The sequence below is a fragment of the Lagopus muta genome, chromosome 1 (genome assembly GCF_023343835.1).
Source record: "Lagopus muta isolate bLagMut1 chromosome 1, bLagMut1 primary, whole genome shotgun sequence".
Classification (NCBI taxonomy): domain Eukaryota; kingdom Metazoa; phylum Chordata; class Aves; order Galliformes; family Phasianidae; genus Lagopus; species Lagopus muta.
This window is the reverse complement of record NC_064433.1, coordinates 177,411,650-177,424,328: the sequence shown is the minus strand read 5'-3', so window position 1 is coordinate 177,424,328 and position 12,679 is coordinate 177,411,650. Positions and strand designations below refer to the sequence as shown.

At 40.3% G+C, this 12,679-nt stretch overlaps 1 protein-coding gene across 5 annotated transcripts in view; it reads right to left on the bottom strand.

Moving 5' to 3' along the window:
* PSPC1 (paraspeckle component 1) overlaps window positions 1–12,679 on the bottom strand; it is a 65,453-nt gene that overhangs the window by 5,598 nt on the left and 47,176 nt on the right. For 2 of the 5 annotated variants that reach the window (XR_007374869.1, XR_007374868.1), the window contains exons 7-8: window positions 2,347–2,450; window positions 513–619 (exon numbers count right to left, since the gene is read on the bottom strand). The gene's annotated coding sequence lies outside the window, so the exon portion shown is untranslated. The other 3 variants (XR_007374872.1, XR_007374874.1, XR_007374873.1) reach the window with 3 other exon arrangements.

Below are 12,679 nucleotides of genomic sequence, written 5' to 3'. Positions count from 1 at the left end.
GAAACAAAGTGTTCCCAGTACACTCAGTAAAAAGAAAGGCAAGACCTCAGGTACACATCTGAGTTGTCAGCCATAGAAAGCGTTAAAAGCTGAATGCTAGAGACTGAACATCCCAGTACCAGCAGTTTGGACTTTCCTGTGCAAGGAGGTGCAAGGAGCTGCCAGCAGCTGTTTTTCTGATGTATCTTCTGCCCAGTCCTGTGCTGGTAAACTTCCCATTGCTGCCTGCTGGTTTTGCAGGGCTACTGGTCCTGTCTGCAAGCACAAAGAATGCAGCCCAAAGGAGAAAGCTAAATAGCAGAGATAGCTAAAGTGATCAAAGAGCCACTGCTCTAATTGCTATTTTATTGGATAGCAGCATTGTTCTTGTGCCCAAGAGCACACAGAGCAAGGACTAGGGGGAAGAACACAAAAGAGACAGATGGTCCAGCATAAGGGGAAGAGATGTCATCACAGTTCACAAGCATCGCTGTTGTTTGTTCCAATTATTCTGAAAATCACTTTTTTCTCACCTCAGGTGATCTTTTAAGTTGTAACTTGAAGAGATGAACTTGTACGGATTCAATGCAGCCTTCCTCAAGGATAAGGCTGTACGGCCATCACAAGATTTCCTTCAACCCTAATGCAATAAAGAACACTGTTAGTAAATAAGTAGCTCAGCCTGAGGCATTAGATACTGAAATTATAGAAAAAAAATCCTGAAAAAGCACTTTTGCAAACAAAGTACAGCAACCAGCAGGACTCAAATAGCAAGCTACAGAGCAACACATTGGCAAATACAGCTGGATAAAGGACTTGGAAATGCTCATCCCAGCTAGCACTGCTGAGGTTATGTGGATTACAAGGCACACTGACAGCATTCTGACCTCCCTGGGAATTAAATCGGAGCCAGGCACCCCTCCTGGTATGGCAGAACCAAATGAAATCTTTTACTGACCAGGTGTAAGTTGTATTATTTTAAGTGTTTAAGATCTGGCCGACTCATGGTCTTAGCAACTGCTTGAAGTTTGTTGTTGCACACAATGCCTCAAATATCATGTGATCACTCACATTTTAATCTAATCTTGTCTGAGTTCTTAATGCCATTTAATTGTACCACTATGCTTTGCCAGCAAGGTTCACACTGCGATCTGAAGGGTACCCACACAAATGAATAGTGAGAGAAAGAGAAGGAAAGGGCTTCATCACTGCCCTGAGACAAGGAGTCACTATTCAGCCAAAGAAACATCTGTCTCCAGGGAGCCCTGGCCTTCCTCTCTTCCCCTAGCAGGAAGGAAGCGTAAGCTGAGCACAGAAAGATGCTGAAGTGCCCGGGAAACGTGCCCGGCACTGAGGCTCTCAAACAACCTTTTTGCTCAAGGGTAGTCCCATGTGTGAGGGAAAGGAAGGCGACTGAGTTCCCAACAGCTACTTCATCATGACAAGAAGGCAGCTGGACAGAGAAAAAAATGATGGCTTAGACCTCGCAGAAATGTATCAAGTGGTTTTCTTCACCTTTTCCTGAAAACTCTCTTCTTTTTTACTTTTTAGATTTTCTAATTAAATGCTTTTCACTTTTTTCCTTAGCCTGGTGTACATGAGACTGTGATTTTGCAGCACCTAGAAAGTAACAGGGAACCTCTTAGCAAAGCGCACAGCAACACCACAGAACAAGGGAGAGGGCTGGTGCCACTGCCAGGCTGCAGCCAGAGAGGCTCCTGAGGCAAACTGCTCCTGGTTTCAGTAGTGGGGCTACAGGGAACTGGGAAAAGCCTTGAGAAAGAGGTGAAACGCCACTCAGAACAGACGAGAAGATGACTGGGAATAGTTGGCATGCATTTACAGAGGGGTGATGTGTCAGGCCTTAACCAGCTCGTTGGGACAGCCCTCTGTGATGAGTGACCAGCTCAGTGGATACAGGGCAAGCAGTGGATATTGCCTACCATGACTTGAGGAAGGTTTGATGCTATCTGCTGTAACACCCTCACTGACAAGCTGAAGCACAGGCTGGGTAAGCAGCGACACGGGCTGAGCAGTGGCCGAGCAGGCCCAGAAGGTTGTGATCAGTGGCATAAAGACTACTTGGATCCCAGCAATGAGCAGCGTATGCCACCAGGTCAGCATTGGGGCCAGTCATTCTCAAAATCTTTATTAATGACCTAGATGAGGGGTCAGGCATCAGGTACACCAGAGGGTCATCCCAAGATGACCTTGACAGCCTGGGAAAATGGCTGACATGAACCTCATGACATTCAACAGGGAACTGCCAAGTACAGTACAGCAGAACTACATCAAATTGCAGGTGTGAACACAAAGCCAGCTCCCAATTTCAATAATCACTAAATCCCAATATTTTACAATACATACCTTGTACTAAAGCTTGGTTTAGAATTCCCTTTTGTATTCATAAGGCAGCAGAAGGATTCTACAGAAGGCCGTCTTCATCAGCATTTTAAAACGTTAACAGTAACCTAAAAAGATAAAGAGACAGCAGTGACACAAACTAGAAAAAACAGTTTTCTCTTTTCACACACCCACGTGTATAAAATGAGGATATAAACATCAGTAATACTTCACACCACCAGGAAAAGCCATTTATTCTGTACTCGTTCTTACCCTTAGTTGCTCCTAGACACTTCTTCGGCTTTAAGATTTTAAACGGAATTTTACTGCCTTGCAGTTAAAAAACAGTTGGTTCAAGAACGTAAGTTCCTAATTATCATACTTCAGCTTTGAGTAAATGCAGCTCTGCTCCACAGTCCTGTCACCTCTTTGTATGGTTTTAAAAGACACATCCTCAAACAAAGCACGTTCTTCTGCTAGGCCTGCCAAATCCAGGCTTCATCTTTATCATATTATTGCCGCTAAGATAACTAGGATCCACACACACAGCCCACTGCTATTAATGATACCTGACATCTCTACTTTCAGCCTGGTTGTGGTGAGGGTATATAAGCAGAAAGGCAGCCTCCTCCATGTTCCTCAGACAGCTGTGGTACTGATACGTAACAGGAACAGAGCTATATGTGAAAATTCAATTGGAGTAAAACGTCCTGCTTTAACAACTCGGAGCAGAGCTGTGCACAAGTCTGATGAAAATGTATTTCTACACTGATTTTGGAAATAGATGCAAAAGTTTAAGACTTGTTATTTCAAAGCTTCTAGTATAGATCTGCTTGTGTTTGTGCTAAGTGCGCAGACACGAGAAGGAGCAAACCAGAATGTACCTTTATTCCTATTAATTGATAATTACAACATATTGGAAATAAATCAGAATTGTGTAGGTAAGAACCCAAAATGTTAATGAGGATATTCACCTTGAACTCTGCATCGCTTCTTCTGCAGTCCACATGAAAAAGCTCTTAGTGTTTAAAATACAGTACTTCCCTGTGCCACACATTCAGGTTTCAAAACAAGTTTCAAAACAACCCTCCAGATGCCACAGATTTAAGATCCAGCTGCTGTGCTGGATGAGTTATACAGTGAATTGCTCAGGCTGGGGAAACAGACCTGGAAGCGTGCTGCAGGGCTAAGGAGCACGACAGAGCCTTCATACAGAGGAGGACTAATGGGAAAGATCCTGATTACAGCAGCACAACAGGATAAAGAGCTCTGTATCTCTCAGATAAAGGCTCCTTAGAGCAGTTTACCACCATCTTGAGGTCTTGCTTGACAACCAGAAAACCTGGCACACATGTAAAATACATGTTAGACAAAGGACTCTGGAGAGCCACACACAAGGCGTACCTATTAGGCTGGCTTCACTTACAGGATAGTTCCCAAGAGCAACTCAGAATTGACTTAGGTGCAAACTGCAACACAACCATGAACATTATAGTGAAGGTAACATTACCTTATCAGATACAGCTCAAGAATGGCAGATGCTGGAATCTCAGATTAAGCACAGCTGACAAAATGTAATCCTTCAGTCCTATTTAAAGTGCTGACAACTCCATCAATTCTCTCATTTCATCTACCCACCTCCCCCATATACACGGTGCAGTTTCCTACATGCCCAACTTTAAAAGCTGTTACCTGTTCCATAACAGACAGATGAGTATCTTCTTAACAAAGCAGGTGGTGCACAGCCTGTACTACTATCCCTTGCTAACTAAAGCTGCCATTCTGCAAGTTCTCATACTAAAATCCTTAACTGGTCAAATATAAGTAATTGCCACAGCTCTGGCTGTCAGGCTAGAACAGCCATCTAGAGAAATAACGGTAACAAACAGCATCCAGTGCCTTCAAATGGTGAAGCTAATTCAGCTACTCAAAAATAAATAAGTACATCTTAAATGGGAACTGTAACTGCAGACTGCCATTCTTTCAGATTATATTTTAATATTACGAAAAAAAGCACTAACAATTAGGCTTTCTTTTCTTTTTTTCCCCCCATGTACAAACAAAAATCCTAAAACTCCAAAAGCCTTGCAGTCTCCAGATTCTGCAGCTGCCACACGTTTTCCTTTTGACCACTCAAGATTTACTGAAATCTGTGAAGACAGATTCCTGGCAGCCACAACGTAGATGTCAGTGACGAAGTTGCAGCCAAACTCCTAAGTAAATGCTGTGTTTTTGAAGACCAACCCTAAAGTCAGCAAGCAAGACCATCGGGTAGTGCTCCCAATTACCTCCTTTATCACAAGGCGTACTTTCAAGGAGATTACACAGTACTTGGAGGTTTTTCTGTCTGTGGTTGTTTTTTGTTTTAATGCAAGTCACCTGGCTCTGCACTACTGCTTCAGAAGTGTATCCTTTCTAGAAACAAAGACCACTCCAAGCTCTCTACACTGCCTAATGAACTTCTACAGTCACTACTCTTAGTCCTGAGCACATCCTGGCAGCTAATGCTGATGTGTCAGACGTGTCAGAGCTAACAGAGACACAGCAAATGGTTATTTTCAAGTTAACAGACTCAAATCATCTTCCACTGTATGATGCAGCATTTCTTTAAGTTCAGTAAGTGGGGATGGTGCCAAGCAAAATGAATACAACATGGTTAAGTGCACAATGCAACAAGCATAAACTAAATCAATACTGTGCATATACTGTCACTGCCATGGAAAACCAGCTCCTCAGTACAATCTAACATGAGCTATACATACTCAGTTTAACAACACACTCTCCACTACTGTTTTTTTCATACAAATTTGCTCTGGAGACAAGCTCCACACTGCCAGGCAGAAACAGCCATGACAACCTACAATGTTGAAGGAACTTTCACATTTTTCTTATACACTAAAACTGTTACAGTCCTTCCAAGGCATATATTAGCTGTACACCCTCGCTATCTTCCCCAGCAGAACGAGTTCTTTTGTGTGTGTGTTGTTTTTGGTTGTTTGCTTTAAATTAACAGGATTTTTGTGGCTGTTATAACAAAAAGCTCCCCCCCTATGTTTCTCCATTTGTTTTATGTCTACTTTAAAGAATTACCTAGCAAAACAGAGCAGCAGCATAGGTAAACTCTGACTTGCACATGACATTCTGCCCCAGCAGGAAGAGAGAGCAGCACAGCCACCATCCATCACAGCACAGAACAAACAACTCCCACTCCGAGCTCTTCTCAGGATAACATGCAATCCCTGGTGGTCATTTATGTGGGGCTGCCAAAGGGAAACTGAGACAGGTGATCCACAGAGCTGCATTCAGGTTTTCCTACCAAAAGGTAACAGGTAACAACATTGGCTGATATACTAATGGAAGACAGTGCCAGACATTTTCAAACGCTCAAGGAATCATCTTCTCTTCATTCCCTCAGTTTTTAATCAAGTCTGACCAAGCCTTGCTCACCTTACTCATAAACAGTCACTGCTGTGCACAAAAGCATGCATTTACTACAACAACACACTGGAGAGTAAACCAGTTGTTAACTGGGCTTCATTGCCTGGCTGACAGCAACCACAGGAGATGAACCCAATGTCATCTTTTCTAATCTCATGTTCCCAAAATGCTGCTTCAGAACATATCCTTGCATACAACTAGAAACAAGTAACTGAGTACTACCAAACTAAGGCTCAGGGGGAAGACTTAGTTCCTAGAAAGAAAACGCTACTTGAACCAAGCCATCAAGCCATTCATTTGCCTTGACTATTAAAAGCACTTTATACCTACTTCATTATTTCTTATTTATGAACTACAGTGTATGTGCAGTTATATCTTACACAGCGAAAAGAAAGTTCTTTGGAATAAGATTCCCAAAAAGAAAAGGTGGTGGCAGTTACTAGCATAGTTACCACTACTATTTAGGTAACAGAAAATATAGCAGTATCAGTGGCAGCATTATAATCAAGGGATATTTATTTTCCTGTTTGGCCTATGTAACAAAACTTCACTCACATGTAAATTAGAGGTATTTCTTCTGTATTTGGAGAGTTACAAATGTCTGAAAGTATTTAAAAAGGACAAAGATTTCATATGCACTGCTCAAACAAAGCCCAAATTTGAAAACAAAAGTGCACTGTAATCTTCTTAAAGAGTCATTTCATCCCTAAATGCAAGACTAAGCAATTAACAAGAAAGGCAAATCCCGTTTTTGGTAAAATTTAAAGATTTACAGTTGCAAAGAACTCCATGTTTGATCAGCAGAAGGGAACTAAGTCCTTCAGTTCTTAACATCACAAACTTTTACTACACAAAGTAATTCTACTTCATTCTGTTTCTATGAAATCTAGTGAACTGTAGTCATACATTCATTAAAATAATCTTATATGAAACAGCAACTCCATCCCACACTTTGGCTTGCTGGCCCATCCCCTGCGTGGCTCACTAACACCTCTGGTACCTGAAGTACCAGAATATTTGGTTCCTGTTTTTCACAGTTACCCATTCTACGCACACCATCATTAATTCAGCAACAATGTCTTCAGATGTCCAGATTTCTACTACCAATGCCAGTGCTCACGTGGAGGTGTTTGGAGCAGAGTCCAAGCAATAGCACAGTTCTCTTCATTCAGAACTCCCATGACTTCTAAAACAAATGCAAAGTTCCTGAGCACTTTACCATACTTTACCTTATCACAAGCAGCTAAGAAGTACAAAGCTGCTGGAAGGAACAAGGGAAAAACCTTTAACTCTTACCATATCTTTCACCTAGTAAGAGATATAGACAAGAAACCCGACTGATCAAAAACAGTTCTGTCAGCACTGAAGATACTGTTAAAATTTCATGAACTTGTGTTAAGTTCTAGAAACTCTGAGCAACTTCAGCCAATCACGATAATGTACAGAGCTTAGAACAAATTATGTCTGCTGTAAAGTAATACAGTTAGATCAGCATGTAGCATGTATTTGAGTACAATCAGCATCACCCTACTGCTCCAACAAAGGTCATCACTGTACTATGCACTGCCCAAACAGGATTGCAATAACGCTGAGATGAAACAGCCACTTAAAAATCTAGAGAAGAAAATACGCATAGTTTTATCAAAGCTCACTAAGCCTGGTTTACAAACCATGTAAAAATGTTTGAAGTAACAAAGGATGTGTACAGTCAAAGCCTACAAGCTTGCTCTCAGATTTTACATTTTAACACAACTGAACAACAGCATAAGCTTTGCATATTTACACGCAGCTGGGACGTGATCATCTGATAGTTTCAGGATATTTTAGATCTTCAGAAAACTAGGGGGAGGGAATCTCTTTTAAAGGGAAGCTTCCAGGATTTTGCATAATCCAACTTCAATATTAAAACAAACAGACAGCACTACTAAGGAATTATGAAACTGATAAACAGAGCACTTCTGAAATGTTAGCAATGCTGCATAATATACCTTTACACAATGTCCCCCCTTCCCTCAAGATTCCTTACCTGACATTTTTGCAGCAGGTGCCAAGTTAGGCTCGAGTCCTAACTTCCTCTTCCAAAACGAGAGAAGAATTAGTGATCTCTGTGGGGTTACAACTTCTGAAGCCATAAGACTGCGTTGGGGGCAAGGCTGCAGTTGTACAGTCTTTCTAGAGCTGCAATTCAAGTTTCTCAAAGAACTCATCTTTGAAGCATTCCACTTGAGAATGTAATATAGCAATACTAAGTGATTTATGCTTTTGTATTAAAAGTAAATAAGTACTTAACATTAAAAGCCTGTTACATTGATTCATACAAACCAAGAACAGCAAAGCTTTACTTACACCAAAGATTTAAGGCTGGCAGGGACCCTCTGGGTCCCTCTGGCCCAAGCCCTGCTCCAGCAGGGACATCCAGAGCAGGGTGCCCAGGGCCATGTCCAGGTGACTTGGGAAGATCCCCGAGGAGGAGACCCCATAGCCTCTGGGCAGCCTGTGCCAGTGCTCCTGGTGTTCAGAGGGAACCTCCTGTGCTCCAGTTTGTGCCCAATGCTGCTGATCTATTAAAAAACCTTGTGAAATTAAGAAATTTCCTCCCTGTGTTTTTAAATTTGCCAGGTGACCATTTTTATTTCCATTTGCTTCATCGTGACAAAGAAGGACTAGCTACTTCTATCTTCCATTGCAATATAGCCATACTTGTTAGAAAAACACTAGATTTGTACTACACAGAAAATGGAATCTGTACTTCAAGATGAAGACGATGAAGCAGCATTAACAAATTTCAAGGTATCCTGCAAATGTCCTGTTAGTCCACTGAAGACTTACCTGCTTAGGAAAACACAAACCAATGCTGAATATAAAGGTAACGTTTTTCATGAAAATTGTGTTTTGTGGAGATGAGGGCATTACTTATCTGCTTCAATACAATACTACTGGTCCTTGCCAGTACTTCTCCAGTCCAAACAGATTACTGTTCAGACCTGGGCTGAAAGCTGTGCATAGTCAGAATAAGGAATCCGTGAAAAAATTTAATGCAGCAAATGTAATATGGTGAACTCCACCATATAAAACCAATGAGCAGAGATTCTCAACTTGCGACTGCTGAGCAATCTTTATCATCTGGTAAGCTGGTCCTTAATCGCACAATCAGATGTGCTTTACTGGATGCTGTGCTAACATTTCTCAACTTTCTACTGCTTCTTTATTTGCCCTATTTTAATAGGGTGGCTTCCACCTGTAGGATAAAGCTATTGAGCCTACTCAAATTAGGACAGGTAAATGAAAAAGAAAAAAAAAGTGTTATGTCTCATGTCTCGTATAGAGCTAGGAAGCATCTGTTAACACCTAGTGAAGAGAAGAGCACGATATTAATAGTAATTCTGAGTGACAGATTTAACACACTTCAGTACTTTTTAGGAGTAGTATTTAAATTAACCCTTCCTCTCCCACCATCCCTTAAAATGACAATCCAGTTAGCTACAACTTCCTTCGTTTGAAAACAATGAAGCCTAAAAACCTTAATAATGAAACCATGTTTGATCAGAACTAAGCCAAGAACATACAAGAAAAAGGGAATTTCCTTTTGTTATCGACTTACATACAAAGGTAGGTCAGATGGCATCGTATTCAAGATGAAAATGTTTTGAATCCAAGACAAACTGGCTTATTTTTCACTGGAGTTGATTCTGATTTTAAGATGTAAGCTCATACTGTAATTTTCACATGTTTAAAATCAGTTACCAAAAGTATGAGAAGTGAGAAATTCAAACACATTAATAAAAGTGTATGAACGTAGCCTAAAACTGAAGTTACTTCATTACTTGTTTTCCATTTTTAATATAGAAAATAAAAAACAATCCATCTAGCGCTGCAAATTTCATTTGCTGTTTTGAAAAGAATCTCCATACAAGCAAGCAGAAGTTTCTCCATCAAAGTCCGTACTTCAAGCCAAACCTCAGTGCACCATCTGACGAGTCAACTGTGTTAACAGAACATCAGACTCACCTATTGCTTTTATGGATCAGCAACAAAAGAGCTCATATTTAGCTTTTCTCTTCTGCTCCTCTTTATTCTGGCCTTCTCAAAGCTTTGTTTCCCTGTTATTTAAGATCTATTTCAGTTAACTTCAATTTCAAGATCTACAAAATCTTTCATCTGATCAGCACCTGACTGTGCCTCATGGTATGCTTGTACATACACTTGAGTAAGTCTAGTTTGCATCAAACTGTGTAATCTAGAATGAATGCAGATATCCAAATAGTTTGAAGATGAAACGGCACTTGGACACAGAATTAGAACCAGTTCATGTTTTTATTATATAATTAGAGAACTGGACTACAATAATCACCCAGGTTCATTTACTCTAGCGCGTCTGAAGCTACCGTAGGAATTTATGCTGTTGACAGTACAAATGTAACAGCTTTGTATCACACCTCCTTGAGAACTCACATCTGTAATCCATAAAAAGCATTATTTGGAAGTGAACTGCAGTGACTGAAGAGGTGAAAGCCAAATGGATTGCAGCTGGGGCAAAGTACTCCATGATCATATCACTCTCAACACTTAAACTGCAGCAGCTGCCACTGTGCAGATTAAATTCATTAAGCCAAAGAGGCAGAAAAGTTTTAAAAGCATCCATACAGCTATGAAGAAACTTCATTACCTGAGGTGGGTAAAGCAACTGCTGAGGTACGCAAGGGCTCTACCAGATTGGCAGAGTAACAGCTGTGCAGTAGCATTCATATCCAATCAGCTGACAAAGCACCTCAGGCACTGGCCCTCAATTATCTATTCCTCAGATGTGTCACTGTGGCAAGATAATTACGTGAATCGTAACTGGAAATCCTGATAGTCCCATTCTGGTTGTTTGGTCACAACCAAGACAAATCAGCAGAACGCAGGTCTTGCATCTGTGTTTTGAAGAACTCATCAGAACTCATGACAGAAGTTACCTACTACAATAAGTGGAAAATTAAGTTTTACCTATTTCTGCATATTTTTTTTTTCCCCTCCAGCATGATTTCGGTTTGCATGTGCAGTCTTTCCTTATATTCCATTCATAAATTTCAATTTCTCCTCCTTTACATTATATACTGTCATGGTTCGGCCCATGAAACCATGACATATAGACAAAAAGTCAGGAGAAAACGTGAACAACTCGCCACTGACATCAGTCTTTGTGTCTTCATGAAACGTGAGTTTTAAGGACTTATTCTGCCCATTAATGTGTGTACTTCATTTACATATTTACATGGAACTAGTTCCATTTGTTGTAGAACTCTAAAATAACATTCAAGAAATTCAGATGAAGATTATCAGGAATCATATTTGGTGGTTCTACTTTTATGATGGCCTCCAGAATTTTAGATGTAAGGAACTAGAAGATATCATCGTGCTTTTCCACATTGCCATCTCCCTCCATGTGTAAATCCAGACAGAGGAATCATCTCTTCTGACTTCTCCATATCACCATCTGCACACACTAAGGAGTCAAGGAAGGGTAGCTATCTATTTTTAAGTTCTCCTGCATTTTGTCACTTAACTCTGTGTGTTGATTTAGACAGAGAGATTTCAAAACAAATTTAGAAGAACTACGTTTTTCTCCTCAGGAAGCGTTGTTAAACCTCCTTTCAACCATACATCAGGTCATGATACAGCAATAAAACACTTGGGGTGTAATGACTTGCCATGTAACTTGCCAATGCTTTTTACTCTAACCTATTTCTATCAAGTTTAGTATTGTAGGACCCAAATAGTTTTACACAGCTCACATCATCAGGAAAGTTAAGCCTTTCACAATAAATAAAACCTGAACAGGGAACAAAGTCCTAAACGTAATGGATAAGGACACGTGAAGGAAGCTGGTGACAGCCTTCAAAGATGCATGGTTCAGCTTGATGCTGAAGTCTGTATATTACATCACTCCACACATCTCTTCTTCCAGTGCTCTGTGGATTGCAGCAGGGGAAAAAAAAAAAAAAAAAAAAAAAAAACCCACAAAATTCTCCCAAAAGTAACCAAAGATTTGGGCTCCTTAATGCCTGGTGTCAGACCAGTGGAAAACCCAGAGCTCTAACACTTCACAAACGTTTACAATCTCCAGTAAAAAAAAACAAACGTTTTCTCCCTTTGAAAAGCAAACCATTAGCTTGCCTTGACACTGCAGTTTTGAAGATCACTTTTTTTTTTTTTACAGTAATAGTAAGAATTCTCTGCATTACGAGTTTTCCCAGTTTAAGGCCTCAATAATTAAGCAGCACGCATTGAAAGAATCCCATACTTTCCCGTAAGAACACCGACAGATGAGCACTTGAGCTCACACCTGTGAGCACTTCTGTGACTACAGCAATAAAGGAGAAGTGCAGATGGAGCACCACCACTGTAAGCGGTTGTTTAATCAGTGTTCATTTCCCAGCGATATCAGACACCTAAAAAATTCACTTCTATGGTTAACTACAAGATACGTGGCTTTATTTCAAAGGTACAGGAACACTACTGCTTAAGACCAATTTTTGTCCAACCTAAAAGTAAAACACAGCAGAACTCTTCAGTAACTACCATCATTTCTATTATCCTATTTATGATAATTTATGATATCATACCACATGGCTTCACCTACACTCAGGTACATGTGCCTAATCCAACCAATTCTATTTTCCAGATGCCACTACAGCGAGTTAATCCTAATGACTGAGAGAAAATAAAATCAGATAAACGTTATTTTTCTTAAGTCTTTATAACAAACAGTTCTGTGCAAAGAGGAAAAATGCAGGCCAGTAACAAAACACAACTCAAATAAGATAATTCCTCCACAAGTTTGTACTGTTTTTCCCACAGTGGACAACTGTACTCGCAAGTACAATTTTTTGATGTTTCAATTTAAAAATGATAGAATTATTTTTGTTACATTTAGTAT